This window comes from Rhipicephalus sanguineus, chromosome 7 (assembly GCF_013339695.2).
Source record: "Rhipicephalus sanguineus isolate Rsan-2018 chromosome 7, BIME_Rsan_1.4, whole genome shotgun sequence".
NCBI lineage: Eukaryota > Metazoa > Arthropoda > Arachnida > Ixodida > Ixodidae > Rhipicephalus > Rhipicephalus sanguineus.
Window position 1 is genome coordinate 69,469,967 of NC_051182.1, and position 21,261 is coordinate 69,491,227.

Here is a 21,261-nt window from a genome sequence, read left to right on the forward strand (position 1 = left end):
CCGGAACGGACGGGCCGGCCCGAATATTCAGCTGCGGCTCAGGCTCGGTGGTCTTTTCGAGGCGCAGTGCCCTTCTCCCTGTATGCGAGGCGAAGCCGTGTACACCAGGGGTCTCAAACACGCGGCCTGGACCGCACAAGACTGTTGTCGTCCCATATTTTTTTTATTAATAAATGAGTTCGTGAGCTACACAGAGACATGACTGTTCTCAAGCATTTATTTCTTGAGACACTCCATACAGTGACCATCTGTTAAAACAACCGTGGAACGATAACTACATTTCAGAATCGGCGTCCGTATTTCAGTCATTCTGGAAATCAGTATCGATGTTTCCCGAAACGTGACGTCAAATCTACTTCAGAAATTAGCCTTATATGAGATATGGGAATGACCTTTCAAATGGCGGCGTTAGCTGACATTTTGTTCAAACCCCACCTTCCCGCACCAAGCTTCCTCACTGACCCGGCCCTTGCGGGTAGGCGACTCCGGCCCGCTAGCTGAGGTGAGTTTGACACCCCCGATATACACTTTATGAAGATTAGCGCACCTGCGGATGTATTTCGGCGTGTTTCCCAGGTGGAAATGTTTCTGCTGGTTTCTATTGGTTTCTACTGGTTTCTATTGGTTTCAACTCGTCCCATTTGGTAGTCAACTGGTCGGCTACTGGTTTCAAATGAATTGGTTTGGTCACGTGGAAAACAGACTCGTCTTTAAAAAAAATTGGCCGCCATTCCTCCCTGTGAACGTGAATGTAGAGCGAAGCTGTAACACCATACCTGCTGATGGGGGGAGGGGGGATATTTTATTATTACTTTAGAGTAATGATAGTAATAATCGCTTTGCGGTCGCTGTGGTAGAGTGTGATTGGTTCTGTGACCATTTTCAGAAAGACGAATTTGTTCCTTTCGTCGAGCATTGCATTCACGCTGTTCTTCTTGTGTCTTTAATTTTCGTTGTCTACTCATGGCAGTCCTAGTATTAACTCAGTGAGTTGCTATGCAGGTCTCAATTTTATATATGAAAGCAGGAAACACACTCGGGGCGAAGAAAGGCCGTTTGACGTCATTCGAAGCCCTCGTGTGAAGTGAAAAGCAGCTGCAACGTAATCTTTAGCGGGAACGCGTGGGAGCGTGTTCCCATAATTCACAAGCGCCTTATCATCCATCATGCGGTTTTGATGCTTGTTTTGTGGTTTTCTTTATTAAAACGATTACATAGCTCTATGCTGTATGCCTGATTGCAAAGAAAGATATGTCGTTTGCCTTCAATTGATAAGGGGCCCCTAAAACACCCAGAGGTCGAAATTTAGTCGTGGCGTTGCAATTGTGCACGAGTATACAGCTAACGCGTTCGTCCGCTCGTCTGTCCACCTCTCCGAATGCCCTTCCTCAGCGTCCGAGGAGAAAACGCAAGAAGCGCGTGCATCGAGGAGCACGCGAACGTCTGTTGGTGGTTAAGGGGCCCTTTAACCTGGCGCTTTGTGTTTACGCCACGAAATTTTCCGACCGACGAGAGTAATAACTCGCTGGGTCCATTCTGCATTAGCCTAAGACGACTTGAATGCGAAAGCCATCCAGTCTTTCTATCATCATCATGGGAGCTTGAGAGCAACAAACAGAGGTAGGGTAAACACAAAGGAACGTATATATGAAAAATGCTTACAAACTATCGTACAACCATAGTAAAATAGACTCTTTTTTTTTATTGGTGACATAGACTTGCCCTTAAGGCATAATATTTGTTTGTATATTTGTATTAAATATGCGCCGTTAGGCTGGTGTTGTGTATGAAGTGAAGAAGTGTCTTGTGGAATGTGTTGTCATGTATCCATCGGTCATAACTGTTTGTGTCACTGTAGCGAAGGCCAGCTTGCAGGAGATGACGGGAGCGTTCTGACTGTAACCCTTGGCATGTCCATATAAGGTGGTATGCATGTACTTGCATCACCGAAACAGTACGTCGAACAGAACAGTAAAATAGACTTGTACTCTTTATAAGAGAGCCTGCAGGAAGCAATACTAGAACCCTGTATAAATCCCTACCTGAAAAACCATATGTATATAGGCTACCGTAATCCTGGACCACACGTGAAATGCACGCGCGTGTGTGTGTCCGACCATGTGCGCGTCTTATTCGCTGTGGTCGGGCACAACCCAAGAAAAAATGTAAGCTCCACCCACATACTACGGCGCACCTGCCCTTCACACGTGAAAGACAGACTTGCTAGCTGCTCTCCGCTCGAACGGTAAGTACCTTTTCTCGGCTAATGTAAGCACTACGCATATATTAGGAGTTACAGATTCATCCTTATTCAGTGGCGTAGCCAGGGGGTTTCACACCAGGCCCGTGCTCCTCCCTCTCGGCAATTTTTCTGGCCATGTCATACAAAGCGCAAAATGACACTCGAGCACACTTATCTGCCCAGACCCCCATGTCGGATCAAGGAGGTGCCCCCTGCCCCCACCCCCGAAAAAAAATTTCTGCCTACGCCACTGTCCTTTCTGCATAAAATATTACATTTGGCTGAACACCGATGTCAGAATCCCTGACGACATTTACCAGGACGTTCAAGTTTCGGACCTAAAACCAACGACACAAACGTGTGTATGTGAGGGAAAGTCAACTATATGAAACACTCGAGAAGTGCTCGACGTCATGAAAATGAGTAAACGCTATTGGATGGAGAACGCTATTGGATGGAGTGAGAGAGAAAGCGATGGCTGCGGGCGGAGCTCTCACTATTTCTTAGGTCGTAATCGAGTATACCAAGCAACGACTATGACTTAATATTAATAATAATATCTGGGGTTTAACGTCCCAAAACCACGCTATGATTATGAGAGACGCCGTAGTGGAGAGCTCCGGAAATTTCGACCTCCTGGGGTTCTTTAACGTGCACCTAAATCTAAGTACACGGGCCTCAAGCACTTTCGCCTCCATCGAAAATGCAGCTGCCGCGGCCGGGATTCGATCCCGCGACCTTCGGTTCAGCAGTCGAGCGCCATAACCACTAGACCACCGTGGCGGGGCCAACGACTATGACTTATACGCAAGGGCATAGGCGTGCGCAGGGTTTCCCATCAGGGGGGCGAAGGTTCATCGCAGCGCCCCCCCCCCACCCTACTAAGCAAATGTATGGGGCAGATTTTGCGCCTCCCCCCTCTTAGGTGATTAGGGGGGCTGCCACTCCCCTCCTGCCCCCCCCCCCCCCCGTGCGCATGCCTATGCGCAAGGGACATCTTCCATTCAGGCGTTTGCTACACGTCGTCCTCACCTCTCGGCGACAGAATGATCATTGACACGGTCACGATGAGCGCCAACAACGTGAAGGACGTTGCCCAGATCACAACCCTGCTGAGCAGCGGTCCCCTATAGGGAAAACAGAGATCGTGGGCATTACTACAGCGCACCCTGGCAGACCTAGAAGCAACCTACGTAGCTTCGAGACGCTGCATCGGGGATGTGAAGAACACGCTAGCTAAATACGCTAGCGTTCTTGCATTCCATCTTCATTAAAAAAAAGAGAGCATGACCGTTTAAAATGGCACGAGCAAAGTGCTTCTCTTCCAAGCACCACCGGTCGAGCGCTTCGGGTTTTCCAAATATTCAGAAACAGTCTCGTAAAAAATAGTAGCGGTAAAATAATATCGACTGTTCTAGTTCAAGAGTTATACTACAGCTATACTGGGTACATACGATACCGGAGCATGAGGTTACTTGACGTACGACCCAATTACCTCTCGGAATAAATAACAAGAGCTCATTGAATGACACGACTGAAGGAGCAGACGCTTCTCTCGTGAGCAGCTAGAATCGTTGCGGCATCTGGCGGAGGAGATCTCAATTACGCGCTTCTTTCTATGAGGCCTCTGAGATCCACTTTGGCAGCGCAACGAAGCGCAAAGTTAAACCGAGGAATACAGCAGAGCACAAGAACGCCGAGGTGCGAGTGCCCCTTACCAGACACCCAAGTCAAGGATTAGAGTCGCCTCCATTTTGTTGTTTTTTAGGACCCGAAACCACTTGGACATCGGCGACACGTTAGGGCTACGAGCAACTGCGGCTGATTGATTTCGGCTGAGCCTCCCGGTTAGTGTAAGTGGTAGCGTGACTACCACGGTCCAGTAGTTGTCTTAGGTAACATCACCTAACGAGAATTAACTGGTTTTCAACATTTATTGGTTATGTACAGTATAGTATATCGGTGGGAAAGAGAAGTGAGGGTCAGAAGGAGTGCTGTGAGGGTTAGGAGAAAGGAAAGAAGGAGACAAGACAGTATAAAAAGAGACAAACAAAGACAGATGAAACAAAGAAGAAAGAAGAAGATGATGGTGACGATGTAGAAAGACATAAACGAAGAAAGATCACGAAAGAATTCAATATGCGTTAGCCAGGTGGCAGCGCTTGCCCAGATTTCAGAGGCGTGGAACTGGCCTTTGTTTTTTTAATTCAATGGATTTTTTCTGCTGTCCGTACGCATACTTTTTTTAACTGTAGTCGCTCTGCTACGCCTCAGCATTTTCCGAGAAAAGCATTGTTGACAATCACTAACAGACAGGGCTGGGCAGTATCGCGATACCAGAGTATCGCGATAATATCTTAGAGATACTTTTGTGTATCTGTATTTCTGTATCGAGATACGTTTGAAAGATGTTTTGTATCTCAGTACTGAGATACTTTCTCGATGTATCAACTATGTTGCGTACTGTGAAGGACTCGTGTATCTCGTTACTTTTTCTTTATTGGAAATCAGCTGACGTTTCTCCAATGGGGAAAGAAATACTTTTTTGTGTTAAGCACCACCGGTCGGTGACAAATGGAAGGCGGTGAAGGGTTCCCAACCAGCAGAGAATTGCCCATGTGGTAAAGCATCCGACCCCGCTGACGGCCGAATCTTGAAGGCGGTGTTGTCGGCCTGCCGACGAATGTCGCTGTCTTTCATGGCCGGTGCAGTGGCCCTAATATTTTTTCGGGCAGCCAGCCAGTTCTTCACGACGACGCTGTTTGTAAGACAGCCTATTTGTGAAGCTGATGTTGCTTCAGTGCAATTAACTCAACTATTAACCTTCTCAGGAAAACACATATCGTGTGCGAGATAAGTGTATACGTTTTCTTAATTCACTGGTGTTCGTTAGTAGTTCGAGCGACATACTTGACTTGGAAGTTTCAATACGCTGCAAACTTATTCGCTGTAATATGCCGCACTTAATAAACGTCTTTGTGGAGCATCGGCATTCCCGAAATAAAGACGTATTCTAGTATCTGTATACTCTTGCATCTGTATTCCTGTATCTGTATTCAGATATACGTTTTTGGTTTTTGAAAGGTATCTCCATAATATCCCGTTACCTTAAAGGCAAATGTATCGCAGTATCTATATTTTGTGCTTCCAGCAATTGCACTTCGATATCTGTATTCCGGAATGCTTTTCTGAGTATCTCTGACAAGCCTTGCTAACAGAGAAGTTACCAAAGTAGCACCGAGCTTCTGGGCACTGGCAAGCTTTAGCTGAGCTATTCTAGCATACTTACGTTTTGCGTTTGTCCTTCCCTGCAACAGAACAACAAATTCTAGATGGAGCACCATAGGGCGTCAGTAACATATTTCACATAGTTTCTAAAATGAACATGTTATTGGCAATTGAAGGCATACATGAAAAGCTTCTCGTGGTGCGCTTCCCTAGTGAGTAAATGAAAGAAGAGAGGACGCTGGCTGTTGTGGAAGTGACCTATCGAAGCCAAGCTTCAGGACCCCAACACAACTAGTAGCAGCTATAGTAAGGGGAAGCACAACGAGGTTTGCAAAGGAGAGGTCCGTTTTAAAAGCAGGCTAAGTTATTGTTGGTAGCTGCCCCGTTTCAAGGATGTCTATAAAGGTCACCGTCATCATGGACTATAGTTTTAGTGTTAAAGGGCCAGTAAACAAACCCGCGTCCCAATATTTGTGATAGCTAGATAACTGCGCACTTGTGCGACGTGAAAATGTTGACGCAAGGATTTCCCGAATAAGTGCTGTACAAATGACGTTACAGGGGATAGAACAATCATTTTCGGCTGCTTTCGGTTTCTCACTCGGCCTCTCCACCCTTCTCTGTCGCTCTGAGGAGTATGCGTAGCCCGTGGTCGTGGCTACGCCCACATGAGCAACGTAACGCGACGTCAGCGACTGCGTCATACCGACGCAGCCAACGACCGAGCGAGGCTTCCTCCACGTGTTGGTCGTGTCAATTGTTCGCAGGTGGCGCGGTGAGGAAGCGCGGGCTGCGCGGTGCGAGGCACTCACGAGATAAGCCAACACGAAACAAGCGCGACAACTGCGCCGCCGAAACCGCATCAGCGAAAGGACCGAGGTGCAGTTTCGTAAAGTGCGGAGGACCAATCAGCGTGGTCAGTGCTACGTAAAGTTGCGCATGGGCAAGATTACGTCACTTCGTGGAAGAATAGGACTGGTCAAGCGCAGGTAGGGACGCGTTAATTGTTTTTGAAAATGTGGGGTCTGCGCGGCGCGCAGCGCTGTGATATTCGCAAAATGCGATCGCCGCAGCCTTCCGAATAAAGGAGCGAGCTTGTTTGTTAGGTGTGAAAAACAAACTTGAGGCTGTTTACTGGCCCTTTACGTGGAATAGCTACAAACGAAGAAATGCCGGGGTTGAGAGCCGCATGAATGAAACATCAAGCGAGTAAAGCGCGCACCTTCAGTCTTGGTAAATCGACCTGCTTCTTGTAGAATCTCTTCATACGGAACGAAAGAAATCCCAGCAGGAGGCGGAGGCGGCGGAGGTGGCGGCTGCCAGAAGTCGGGATGGTATGCTGGGTAGTGGTAGTACACCAGCCACATCGGTGGCGTCGACGGCTGGTCCAGGTAGCCCGTCTCGTCTGGAATGTCAACGGCGAAACGAAGCATGACGTCAGACGGTTGCGACGTTATTCATCGTTTCCGTCCGGATCAAAACATTCGACTTGTAGTTAGACACAATTAGGTGGAGCCGACAGTACATAGGAGGTTTGTCTTGTACAATATTTTATCTGGTTAAGCATTACCTTGTTAGTGAACTTCTTTCGCTTGAAGAAAAGAAGAACTGGAGTTGCTGCGTTGGAAACACTTTGACGCAAGTTCAAGCTTCCTAAATTATTTGCCTTCAATCAGCCATCCGCCCCTGAATCAAATTTGCACGCTAAGTAAGAAAAGCCGAAAGAAGTACTAATTACTTTGTATTCGCACATTTGTGCATATTTTAGCAGTGGAAGAATTCCGACTGCGTATGTGAATCATCTCTCAGCTTACGGCAGTATGTATGAAGCAGTTTTGCAGAGATGATGACGACTGCCATTTGCGCCTCTAAGCGCATGCATACGCTTAAATTTATTGGAGTACGTGTTCCTCGAGGCAGCACCATAAATTTTGTTTTTACTGGGGTGGGGGCTGGGGGGTCGAGGGGTGGGGCAACCATGACAAATGAGTTCTTTGGGGAGCAGGGAAGCGGGGAACTTATGCGTTCTGTTTTAACTAGAAGGGTTGATAGGCGGGTTAGTTAAAATGTGTGAAATGCTAGAATGTGTGGAAGTTGAAATGTATGGAATGTGCGCCTGATCTTGATTCTCATTCGAATCGCAATTTTTTTTTATTATTTATTTTATTTGCACCTTTCTCGATTTTTCGGTCACGGACAGTGATTTTTAGCTCACAACCAATGACGCCGACAACGGAATTTCTGCGAAACGAGCTCTTTAACGCTATGGCGCTAAAAATGTTTGACGTCACGAAAATGAGCGAACGTAATTGGCGGAGCGTATTTGTAATTCCCAGGTTGTCGCGGAATGTAACGGGCGCCCAAGTGGTTATGAATCGAGCTCCCGAGCAGGCAAAAATACAAGCCACAGAAAGCTTACCTGGCAAGGGCTTGCTGGGGTCGTGAGGGCCTGGTGAAACAAAAATGTCAAATGTGGTGTATTGTTCTTCTGGAAACTGTCGCGTATGCGAAGCATGCAAGGACCACACTATTCAAGCTTAGGCGACAGTTAGCAAACATTAATAACGGCTGGTGTTCTTCCGTGGCTCTCATTCCTAACTTGTGTGTAGGGGCTTGCCAATAAAATTTTTTATCAATCAATCAATCAATCAATCAATCAATCAATCAATCAATCAATCAATCAATCAATCAATCAATCAATCAATCAATCAATCAATCAATCAATCAATCAATCAATCAATCAATCAATCAATCAATCAATCAATCAATCAATCAAAGAACTTTATTTTCACCAAAAACAAGAACATTTACGGTGAAAAAAGGTGGCCGGGAAAAAAGCTGTCCAATGACATCTTGACAAAGCCCCAGCCACCCATCGGCGGTGAAACGACAGGGTACAGCACTTGATAAAAGTGAAAAAGAAATGCATATTAATAGTTGCTCACAATTACACATTGATACCGTAGTGCATTCACTACGGGCGCAGGTACACTACTTTTACAAGGTTTTACAAGAAGAAAAAAAAAGTGGAAAAAAAATGCAAGGAAATATACTAAGCACTTCAAGTACGTTAAAATGTACAATGCGCAGTTATCTACAGATATGCATGCGCATAATATACACACACACACATATATATATATATATATATATATATATATATATATATATATATATATACACATACAGCATATGAATAACGAAGGAAAACACAACTTGCGAAATGCGTGTATACTCCAATATTGGAAAAGGCAAGTTTGAATTGTTACGTGAACAGACCTCTAATTTCTTTTTTTGTGTGAAATAAAACATCTGTTCCTTGCGTTTCGAAGTAGTTTAATGTTCTTGGGACGATGTCTTGGATGCGTTGCGTTCCATAGTGTGTGCGTGAGAACGGAACGTGCCAAGGCGGTTGATATCGAACATGACAAGAAATTACGTTTTGTTTAAGGTTCGCGAGTTTAAGAAATGTGTCCGATTTCCCGAGTGCTGCCTTTTTGTAGCAGTATAGCAATTTGTAAGCATATAGATCTGATATTTTCACTATTTGGTGCTGTTTGAAAAGAGGGGCGGTATGTTCTAGAAAGGGAGCATTTGAAATAAGTCGAACCATTTTCTTTTGTAACACGCTCAGTTTTGACATATTAAGAGCTGTAGTTTTACCCCATACCAGGAAGCAGTAACATAGGTGGGAATTAAAAAGCGCGTCGTAAAGTAATCTCTTTATTGTAGCTGGCAGTATGTGTCGATGACGGCTAATTAGTCCTACACACTTAGCCAATTTCAACGTAACCGCGTTTACCTGGTCATTCCATTAATGTCCCAGTTTACCTTTCATCTTGATCGTAGTTCTGTATGATAGTATTTCATTTACGTCAGAGTTTTTGTTTTTATTCGTCTAAAAGGAAACGTCAGTGGAGCCAACGTTGCGACATGAGGACTTGCCTTCATCAGGGCAGCAACTGCATTCCTCAGCAACGTTTTTATGTACGCCTCTATTTACTTGCGCACAGGCTTACTCTTCTCCGCCACCATTGATGTTGAGGGAGAATGAACAAAGCGAACATAAACAAGCCATAGTTTCACTTCAAGGGCAAAGCAATGTACGCGACAGCAACAAAACTGGAATGTCATACGATCTAAGCCAAGCAGATGTACTCCTTTAGGACCCGGTCTGGCGTAACTCTACAAAAAGTTGGCGTATAAGGGAACACGGCCACTCCAGGGAGCGAAGCGGTTTTCGCGCTGTCTGTCGCGTCAGCGCGAATTAAGCGATGAGAGCACAACATGGACAGGGGTCTCAGCCGTCTACTGAGCTCTGTCGAAATGGGCGCGCGCCAGCGAGCGCTTCCACCCTTCAAGTTGGTCAAAGTGCGCAGTTGCTGCCCAAGCAACGCAGCCCCCCCCCCCCCCCCCCTTTATAGTCGATCGAGTGGAAAATTGAAGTCACTGTAGCGAACCACGAAGCACCATGCAGAAGTCTTTATATTTGAACCTATGTACTTACGCAAGGAAGCTTGGTAGATTTCGCTGTATAGAGCTGGCGAGAAAGAAAGAAAGAAAAAACGTATCCCAATTCGTCAAGATGGAAGACACTTAAGCGCAAAAAAAGAAAACAGTGCCACAATTTTACTTCATATAGAAAGAAGCCTTGCGGTAAATTTCTCTAAGGGGAATAGCCAAGATGTGCGAAGCATTTAATGAACTCGGACGCAGAGGAATTGTTGTGCACGTGTATATTTTCATTGTGTCGTTAAAAGAGTCGTTGGTCAACATTAGATAACTGCAGTCAACACTTGTCAATGTTCGTATGCGACGAAATAAGGTAGGAAGAGCAATGACCATTCACTTTTCTTTTTAATGTTAATTGATGTTCTATCTCATTTTTCGTATTGTTTGTAGTTTTTTGTGATAATTTATATTACCGACATTACATCACTATGGACGTTTTACCCCAATTCCAGCACGAAAAATCGCCTTTTTATGCTGAACCAAGAACAGCTTGTGAAACTCTGGTTTACTTCCAAGGCCTATAAATAGGGTAATCTGTGTTTTCTCTCTCGCGCGCACGCGCAAGCTAATTTCCCTTGATCACTTCCCACTCCTTAAGCGCGAGACAGACGGTACGATTTTCCATGCGATGCGACTGCCGACGCGGCGGTGGGGGAGAGGGAATGGTGGCTCTCCGATGCTAGGTCAGCATTCCGGTTTCCCCACCGCCATGTCGGACGTCGCATCGCATGGAAAATCGTACCGTCTGTCTCGGCCTTTATGATGTCACGACTCACGTCTATCATTTGGTTCGTCCCAGCTCCAGAACTGCAACTGAAACTGCCCAATGTGCTACATTTCAGGTCAAGACAGGAGCGGACGGCATCATTCACCTGGCTGGAAAGGAGGAGGAACAGAACAACTTCATCTTGATCTGACGTCAGGGTTAAATAGGGGCGGTCTCCAGGCCTAGCCTGGAGGTCACCTCCTCAGCTCTTTCTGTGGCGAGGGTCTCGGTGTCTCACGTCCGAAGATTCTAGCGCCGGGGGCTATACGCTTCTGGTGAGGGACTGGCCAGAGGAGAGTGGAAGTGGAGTCCGCTCTACAATCCCAGATGATGTGATTGAGTGTGGCGACCTGGCCGCATTATTTGCAATGCGGGTCTCTATATTCAGGGAAGGTACGTGAAAGTAGGTAGAAGGACGGGAAGGAACATGAAGGATGAGGCGCTGGGGTGGGTGGGGAGGGTGGGGAGAGGGGGGGGGGAGTTTCTTATCTTTTGGAGAGGCAGTAGTATTCGGTTATGTCGTGGAATGAGACTCAGGGACTCTGTCAGGTCCCCAGTTCCGGAGGCTGCACCCCCTGTTCGGAAGCATAGGCGTGCGCACGGAGGGAGGAGAGGCGGGAAATAGACCTCCCCCCCCCCCCAGGTCATTTAAAAGGGGAGTCAATTCTACCCTTTATAGTTTACTCAGTCGAAACTTTAACGTCATTCTTTAATGCACAAGGTTATGGCTACGTGTGCTTTCTTTTTTTTTTTTTTTACTGTAAAGGCCACCAAGAACACCCGATCTTGCATTCAAAGAACTGTTTACTTCCCGTCTTTACCCCCAGAAAGCCGGGAAACAACGGCAGGCTGCTATGAGAAGCAAGTCACCACTCCTTTTTCATTTTTGCCTCCATTGCGGAGCTTGTTTTCTTACTCGGTCAACAAGGAAGGGCAGGGGGGGGGGGCTCTGCGGTGTTATCTGGCTACCCTAATGGATAACCTGGCGAACGCCTATGCTCGGAAGACATGCGACGTGTAACAGTGGACGCCGTTCCCCGTTCCACCAACAACCTCGGAAGTCTGTCTAGTGGTATCGCTTCGGACGAACCAAAACTTCGACGCTCAGAGCGCAGCTCTTATAATTCAAGGTCGGCAAAAAAAAAAAAAAACAGCGGTATCCGATGCTTGGAACTGATGCGTCTGACTTACCCATCTCGCTGCTGCAATTCTTGATGATGATGAGCAAAATGCAGTCCAGTAATGATGATGATGACCTACGTCACTTGCTCACACCGACACTATGAGATCAGCCAAGAAGCGAATAATTTATAAAGAAAATGAACACGTATCAGTTTTATGGCTGTTGAGAAATATTAGAATAATCAATAAAATCAATAGTGGTAATTTTCAAAATTATACTTAATTCAATGCAATTCAACAGCGGAGCAGACATCCCTGTGACAATGGCCTGATCAGGAGACTCCCAAGGACAGAATATTTGTAGTAGTGAGAGATCCAGTCCAATTCGATTAGATAATTCTTTGAGAGTGTTTCGACAATGAATCTTCCCTTCAAAACGGTTGAACCAACCCGCTATGGAGCTGGGCCAAGAGTTTCGCTGCTTTTACAAACAATTAGAGAGTCTGGAGAAAATGAGGAGGAGCAACAAACTTTATTGAGTGACCAAGCTTTTGTTTTAGCCAAGAAAGATTGGTGGTTTTCCCATTCCAGGAAACTATGGCCAACCAACCGCAGCTTGTCTTTCAAGGATAACAATCATAACCTGGTCGTTCCGGTCTTGACTCATCACAACGTTTCGAAAACGTCGCTCCGCATTGACGAAAGACAAAAGTGGAGCCACTACGGCCGCCAGACTGCAGAGATAATATAATTTAAGGCGCGACAGCGGAGAGCCTGTACAGCATGGAGCATAGCACTCCATATCGGGGTAACCGGAGCCATTGCAGTCTGTGCAGGAAGGTGGTGCAATGTACAAGGCCCAAATGGGACGTGGGAAGCGCAAAAAAACGACAGAATGCACGTAAGACAGTTAAGGGTCTCGCCTTCCAGCCACCGCCATCCGCCTGCCCGTCAAAACCTTCGGGCCTGCCTCTCTGCCACGAACGCGACAACCCGCTCAACTGCGCGACGCAAGGCACGGACCTGGCGACCATGCTTGTGCGTTACGTCACCGAACAGCAGCCCGCCACCCGTGCTTCATCAGTGGCAGAAGAAACCTTTTTCGCTGCCTTTAATAAAAAAAACGCCAGGCCTGCGCTGAAACCGCAGCACAGTCACAGCGAAAGCTGGAAGAGCGGCGTTTCTAGATCCCATTGTAAGCTCTCTTGAGGCTACAATCAGGTGCGTAGCCAAGGGGGGGGGGGGGGTTGGGGAGGTTCAAACCCCCCCGAAATTTTTCAGTTTTGCTTGCGTATATATGCACGCAGACATACAAACGCATGCACGAACATACATAAAGTATGGTTGAACAAAAAAATTTCTGGCTACGCCCCTGATACGGTGGAAGGAACATAGAAGCAGCGCTTGTCTTGTTCATTTCTACGTTCCTTCATCTGTGTCTACGTTTTTTTTTCTCATGCTGCTCCTGTTCATGATGAAAAACTACACCGACGAAAAGGACACATAACTGATAGGAAAGACGTTCTACTTGCTACAGTTGTAAGTAGAGCATGTTTCCTGTCAGCCCTGTGTCCCTTTCGTCCGTGTAGTTTTTCATCGACAAGTTTTTCGCTCTTGATCGTAGAAATGGCACACCAAATAGCCCAACTGTTCCCTCTTTTACTTCACCGGCTTGAAGCCTTCAGCAGCACCTACGTCAATAACAGTGGCGACCCCATTGGCGGCACAGCCGCCAACACAACTTGCCAACAGATAGCAACCGTGACGCGAAAGTTTGCGCACCCGGAAACCACTTGACCATATCAAGGAAAATTGTAGGGAGAGGCAGGGAGGGGGGGGGGGGGCGGTTATGTGGTAGCGTGAAGTACGTGATAACACGCAGGTGTTGCCGTTGCTATAGACCACGACATACTTGTCTACAATGGCACGATTCTCGAGAATAAAGGTCATTTACTGTGGTCTCCCCCGTGAATTCAGGCCAGATTGATTAATGGCATGCGCAGAAAAAATCGCTAAATCTTCCAGGTTTGCATGCACAGAAATACCTGATAAAGTGGACGGGAGGACGACCGCAGCTGTAGCTAAATTGGGTGAGCATCGGGCGCGTTATCCAAAGGTTACAGGCTCCGTCCCTGCCGGCGGCAAGTTGTCTTATCGCCCACATTGCTTTCTTAAAATTTATATAATATTTACAACAGTACAGTTCAAAAAGACTGCAAATAACATCCGTCGGAACGTTGTGACCCGAGGCGAGCGACGTTGAAAAAGCTGGGGAAGAGCGAAGCCTGTAGGGAAGGGTGTTTCAGCTCCACTAACACGAAACCTGGGGAGGGACGAAGCATGCAGTGTGAGCCGGTGTTTACCACAGCAAAATCGCTGCTAATGGGCAATGAAAGGCACAAGAAGAAGAAGAAGAAGAAGAAGAAGAAGAAGAAGAACAAAAAGAAGAACAATGAGCTGACCGAGGTAATTCGCCACATTGTTTTGAGAGAGATATCTTTGATGATGTACTAGTGGTACCAAGCCTGAAACCGAGCATGTAGGGAAGGGTGTTTGAGCTCCACTAACGTCGTCGGAAAACTGCGTCGGAATGCAGCTTACCCTAAGGTGCTTCTTCTTCTTCTGTCTCTCATTGCCCATTAGCAGCGATTTTGCCGCAAGTTGTCTTCGTGTTACAACACCGCAACATGCTACGAAATATGCTTTACAGGAGGAAACTTCGCATTTGAAACACGGAATTTAACAAATTTCTGTTAATGCAGTTAAATCCTGATACTTCGTGGGCTAGGGCTAACTGTGGCTTTCTTCACTTTTAGTGGACCGGTGGCGAGTAGTGGGATTTATCGAATTTTTGCGGCGCATAGCCGTTTATGATGGACCATGACGACGACACGAGACGCCGACAACACGCCGAAATGACGCCCCTAATAATAATATTAATAATAATAAGTTTATTTGCCATCTTTGTGTGATACAGATGGGGGATTGTAGAAAAAAAGGTGTCCCCGGACAGCTTGACTAGCCTACAACCCTTTGTATTTGGCAGTGAGGCAATATTACACATAAACACACATATATACACATACACTTTTACATAGTTATACAAACACAAAGCCACACACACAATAACGTTCCCTATACCTTCCGTGGCTTCCTTGTCTGTTGGTATTCAATAAAATAATAGCTAAGCATTGTAAAGCGAGCATTTTTCGCCTTATCACGCTTTCCAATTTCATTGAACGCGATCAGCAGTTCACGAGTTTCTTGAGCTTGCTGTACTACAAAGCAGTACTCTCCAGCCTTTAACGCACAAACACATTTTTCAAGTTGAATGTTTATAAGAGTTAGGCGAAGCACGAGAAGAATACGTGCTGCGCAAGCCTTTTGCATCCATGGGTGAACGCTAAATATAGGTAACGCACAATGAGGTGCATGAATCTGATAATAAGTAAAGTTTTGCCTGAGTTGGTTAACATTTAGTATATAAAGGCCTTGTGCCTAGACTTCGAGTACTCGAAACTTGAGTGCTTAATAATGAGGCTCTCCTGTATCACCGTTGTGCTTGTCTTGGCAATCTGCGCTGTTTTTATGCCGAGAATTAATAAAGAGGGTCCCAACTCCGTTATAGAATTTGGACTTCCTGGGGCAAGTGCAGGGAGATATGGTGCGAGAGGAAACAGAAATGATGCCATGACATTCACCAAAAAAGTGACACGACCAACCAGACTAAAGAACCAGAGCCGTCTTAGGCGATCGTAAGTGAGTTTCACTTTTTTTGTTTAACTGCGGGTACCTAGTCAGAGGAGCTTATCTGGCGCGCAAAGGGGAGAGAGCAGAGGAGTGTTCTAGGAGTGATGTATGACATGATGTGAGATCATAAAAAAAAATCAAAGCCTGTTCCACCACATGTGAAAGTTGTACGAACTGCGAAGCGTTCATTCACGCTCGTTTACCTTTTGTTTGCCTGCTTTTTTCTGTTCAACTTGTGAGCGGCGCAGCATCGCCTCAGCTGCTTATACCCCATAAAACCTCAACTAGCTAATTAACCTTTTCTGCTCATTTGCGTTGTTTTCTTGTGTTTATTTGTTTTTTTCTATTCTCTTCGTGTGCTTATGCGATATTTTATATTCTTGTCTCTTCTTCTATTGTGGTTATGTAATTTCTTTTGCGATTATCTATTTTCTGTTCTATGGTAGCCTTTCTACTGTTTTTCTACCGTTTGCTGCTCCGAGCGCGGTGCGTCTAACTCCCGGCGCTGGCGTTTTGCCTGCTCTTCTGTTTTCCGTAGATCTGTGTCTTAACTCGCGAAGCTGGCATTTCGCTGGCTCGGACAGAGAAATTCGCCATTTGGCGACGCTTGCGTTCACGAGCAAACCCGCACTGGCGTTCCAAACGCACAGCCTGCTCGGCTTATGTGTATCAAACGTGGGACCTCCGTGACGCCAACGCGAGACATGAGACAACTACAGGGCGGTCCCTTCAACTGCTCCGCACCTAAAGGAGCACTCCTGCGTTCGGCACTATTTATTTGCAATACTGATTGCAGGCGGGCCGCTTGATACTTATCTGAGCGTGAGAATTTGGGGGACACTTAAGCTTCGCCTTTAAGAGTTGAACGCGATAGCGATATCCTGCCCCTAGTGCGCACTTGGAACACTACGAGTGTTTAAGAGAATGAGCGCACTAAGGTGTGTGCCTTATGTAATGGGTAGCATGCTTTAAACCAGGAGCAATTATGCGCGAGAAACCTTTTCGAAGTTGCGATGCACCCACTACGTGGTCTTAAGGGAATACGCGCAGTAATGTGTGTGTCTTTTGTAATGGGTGGCTTTCTTTGAACTACCAAGTCTTTATGATATTGACATGGTGTGGCGCCCTATGGCAATGTACGCTTGTACCACGCAATATTACTGCGATATTACATCTCGTACTGCGACACCTGTATACAGGACGCGTATTTTTGGGAAGCATGAAAGTTACTTTCAGTGCAGCTCCAAGCAGAGGCATGGCTGTGTGGTAGAACACCTGCTTGCCACGCAGACGGCCTGGGTTCGATTCTCACTCGGACCAAACATTTTTATTATTTATTTTATTTGCAGCTTTTTCGATTTTTCGGTCACGGACAAGATGATGATTTTTCGCTCACAACCAACGGTGCCGACGCCGACGGCGGAATTTCTGCGATACGAGCTCTTTAACGCTGTCGCGTTAAAAAACGCCAGGCATACACGGAACGCGCCGCACAGTGCCAGCGAAAGCTGGAAGAGCGGCCTTTCTAAGCCCGTTCTAAACTTTCTTGGGGCATAGCAGTACACATGCAAGGTATCCACTACGCCATGAATTATATTTTTTGTGAAGTAGGGGAGCACCCACTACGCCGTTATTCGACTTTCTGCGGAGAAGCGAGGTATCCGCTACACACCTGTAAGGTATTATGTGCACTTAGTTGATGCTGCATCTGGCTGATGACGATGAAGAATTGTGGCCGAGCACATTGCAGTGGATGGGAAGCTTTTAACCACACACTCGTTGCGCAATGTATGTTATATTAATGCGAAGCATTTTTTAGGGAACCTATGGCACTTTGAGCGTATCTATCTATCTATCTATCTATCTATCTATCTATCTATCTATCTATCTATCTATCTATCTATCTATCTATCTATCTATCTATCTATCTATCTATCTATCTATCTATCTATCTATCTATCTATCTATCTATCTATCTATCTATCTATCTATCTATCTATCTATCTATCTATCTATCTATCTATCTATCTATCTATCTATCTATCTATCTATCTATCTATCTATCTATCTATCTATCTATCTATCTATCTATCTATCTATCTATCTATCTATCTATCTATCTATCTATCTATCTATCTATCTATCTATCCGTGTACGTCTAGGTGCTCTCGTGATCGCCTCCTTCACTTGGTGTAGACCAAATATGCATGGGAGGGTATGGGAGTTTGACGAATATGACTGTCTGGTCATGACACGTATAACGTGAAAATCCATACCCGTATACCACGGGCCGTGGAATGCGGGTATGTGCCAGAGGTGATTGACAGTTCATATCTACCCTGCAACGGCGAGAACAGACATTGGTAATTGAATTCGAGAGCGTTAAGAAAAACCGACATCAGCAGCGTTGACACGACGAATGCAAAGATTAAAAATTATGATCCCAGCAGTAATCGAACCCAAGCATTCTGGTTGGCAGTCATGTATTCTACCACAGAGCCATGCCAGGGTTTGAAAGTGCTTTGGAAAAAACAAATTCGGCAGATCCCAGACCTTGTGGAAATCGGTTTCATTCGAAGCATGCAGCGAGTAGTTCTATGCTGCAATGTTATTTTTTTTTGCTTTGTGTCAAGCGTGGCGAGGTGGATCGACGTGTTTTGGTAAGTGTGCTAGCTGTGTGCACATCGCGGGCTTTCCAGGCACGTCGGCAACACTGACGTTTAAAGAGTAACTTATAGTCTTACGTAACGTCAGCACTCACGTTAGAGCACATAGGTCAGTATTATCGAAACGAAGTGCACTTTATGGCGCGATGATGTGAATGTCGTACGTACCTTTCGTTAGCGTATTCCTCTGGGGTCGAGCGACCCTTGAATATAGCTTGCTGAATCACACGAATACAAATGTAATGTTTATTAGACTGCTGTAAAGGCGGAGCCAACACTGGAACCACAGACGTTAACCTGACATCACGCCTGCATCGCAGGAGTACATATTTAGCGCTTATTGTTTTGCTTTAAAATTAGATAGCCAGCCCCACAGCCACAATTGACGTTGCACCGACATTACGCTTGCACAGGGTGTTCTTCCAAAGCACTTTCCAGACCTGGCATGGCTCTGTGGTAGAATACCTGACTGCCACGCAGAATGCTTAGGTTCGATTCCTGCTGAGATCTTGAATTTTATTCTTTGCGTTCGTCGGAGTCAACGCTGCAGGTGCCGGTTTTTACCAACGTCTGTTGTCGCAATTCTTTGGTAGATACAAACTATCAATCACCTGTGGCGCATACCCGTATACTCATGGTAAACGAATATGTGCCACATGTGTCTGGAGGAATGGGTTTGGCGACGTACGCGACAGGATTTTTACGTTAGTCATGTCATGACCAGGCAGTGATATTCGTCAAGTTCTCTTACCCTCCCACGCTAATTTTGGTCTATACCAAGTCGAGGAGGCGATCACGAGAGCGCTCAGATGTAGGTGGCTAGATAAATAGATACGTGGATAGAAACGTTCAAAGTGCCAAAGGTTCGCTAAGAAATGCTTCGCATTTAATACGCTGTGCAGGCTTAATGTCGGTGCAACGTCAATAGTGGTTGTTGTGCTAGTTATATAATTTTATATCAAAGCCATAAACACTACATATGTACGCCTATGATACAGACGTCATGTCGGGTTAACGCCAGTTGTGGTTCCAGTGCTGGCTCCACTTTTATAGCAGTCTGATAAAAATTGCATTTTTATGCCTATGATTGAGCAAGCTATATTCCAGCGTTGCCCGACCTCGGAGAAATACGCGAACAAAAGCTAAGTATTACGTTCACATAATCGCACTGTAAAGTGCACTTCGTTTCGATAATACTGACGTCTGTGCTCTAACATGAGTGCTGATGTTACGTCAGACTATAAGTTCACCTTTAAACGCCAGTGTAGTCGACGTGCCTTGTAACCCACAATGTGCACACGACTACTACACTTACAAAAACATGTCCATCCACCTCGTAACGCTTGGCTTAAAGGCAAAAAATGCAACATCGCAACTACTCGCTGACTGCTTCGCATGAAACCGATTCCCACAAGGCGTGGGATCTGCCGAATTTTTCGCTCTTCTGCAACGCTATATTACGTTGGTTAATGCGAAATTCTTTGCCCGACAACGCATGTGTAAGGTTTTTTTGCCAAGGAGTCGTAAGCACAAACGCGGCTCTGTGGTAAAACATTCGACAGCCACGCACAGGGCCCGGGTTCACATCTCATCCGACCCTAGATAATTTTTCTCGTTTCGTGGGATAGTGGTTACGGTCACCGGTGGTGGCGGCAGACATCCGCGCCACCAAAATTGCCTGTTGTGATCGCATAACAGCTTTCGCTATTAAACAGCGTGCAAAGACAGTACAACGGGATGAAGCACACATACACAGCGATTTATTTTTCTGTGTTGCTGACACCTAGGCGAATTCCGCCACCAAAACGCATTTCCCTCCTCTTACTCTAAACTTCGGGGCATTCTGGCGAAAGAGGACAAGACGCCAGGCTTTTCCTCTTTCGCCAGGCTCTAATTTCATGTATCGCGACAGCTCTTTCCACCTACGCCTGATTAGCGTTCGTGTTTCTATTGCTTCTCCAGTGGTGATAGTTCATACCTACTAAATTGGATTCATCAAATTAAAGACCTGCCTTTCTACAACCGCAGTACAAACATATCATTTGTTGTAGCCGATAAGATCTCTGCGAGAAGAGTGTGTGTGCAAACCAGCATGTCTCATTGTTGTGCTGATGGTCTTAATTATTAGGAGTGATTCCATGCCTGGGTAGCGGCTTGGGCTAGTTGGTATGTCATAACGAATTGTATAGCGCGAACGGGGTACTTGGACAGAACAGAAAAAACGAGGACCCCGTTCGCGCTATACGATTCGTCCATGCCTGGCTCTCATGTTGTTCTCTGCCAACTGTGCCACTATCGAAGAATCATATCCAGCTTTTTTTCATATCGAGGCTAAGCAAAGAATAGGAAACAGCAGCAGTGCAATGATTTCGCCCTAACTTCAAAGAAATCAAAATCGCTATCTCGACAGGCATCAGCGGACGGCTCGCATACCCTTCTACATGCTGCGTTCTCAACGCGAAGAGACTGTGCGAAATCCCCTTTCCTACCGGGAGTGGCTGTGTTCTCTTACAGCACCATTTTGTAGAGTTACGCGAGACTGGATCTAGAAGAGTTAGCTGCCAGCCTTACTTGATTTGTTGCTATCGCACTCCCTGCATCGCCCTTGCGGTGAAACTAAGATTTTTATTCGTCTGTTCTCATATCTGTCGTCCTACGTGAACAGAAAAAGACCAGTATGCCTTCTTCCTTGAACATCACAAAGCACTGTGCGCTGCATCGGATAGGTCCGTGTGATAAGACGTGTGTGGATCAAATCTTTGGGGAAGTCCAGGGACTGGCGCTGCCAGTTACAAAACGAAAATCCTGTGATTCAGCAGCTTTTTTCACGCACTCGCAGCCGACCTCAATGTACCGCAGTAAGATGCGCCATTTTAAACATCTATAAATTAAAATGTGCGCAGCTTGTACTATTTGCGCAAGGCTGGAACCGACAGCGGAGCTAGTGTTCGACCTAGCTTCTTTTAAGGTCTTGC

The 21,261-nt window shown here is 46.0% G+C and overlaps 1 long non-coding RNA gene across 1 annotated transcript in view; it reads left to right on the forward strand.

Annotated features, from left to right (window-relative positions):
* The first annotated feature begins 15,388 nt into the window (after positions 1 to 15,388).
* LOC119399517 (uncharacterized) overlaps positions 15,389 to 21,261 on the forward strand; it is a 42,000-nt gene continuing 36,127 nt past the window's right edge. The window contains exon 1 of the long non-coding RNA XR_005184876.2: positions 15,389 to 15,625. This is a non-coding gene — a long non-coding RNA (uncharacterized LOC119399517). The remainder of the gene's footprint in view (positions 15,626 to 21,261) is intronic.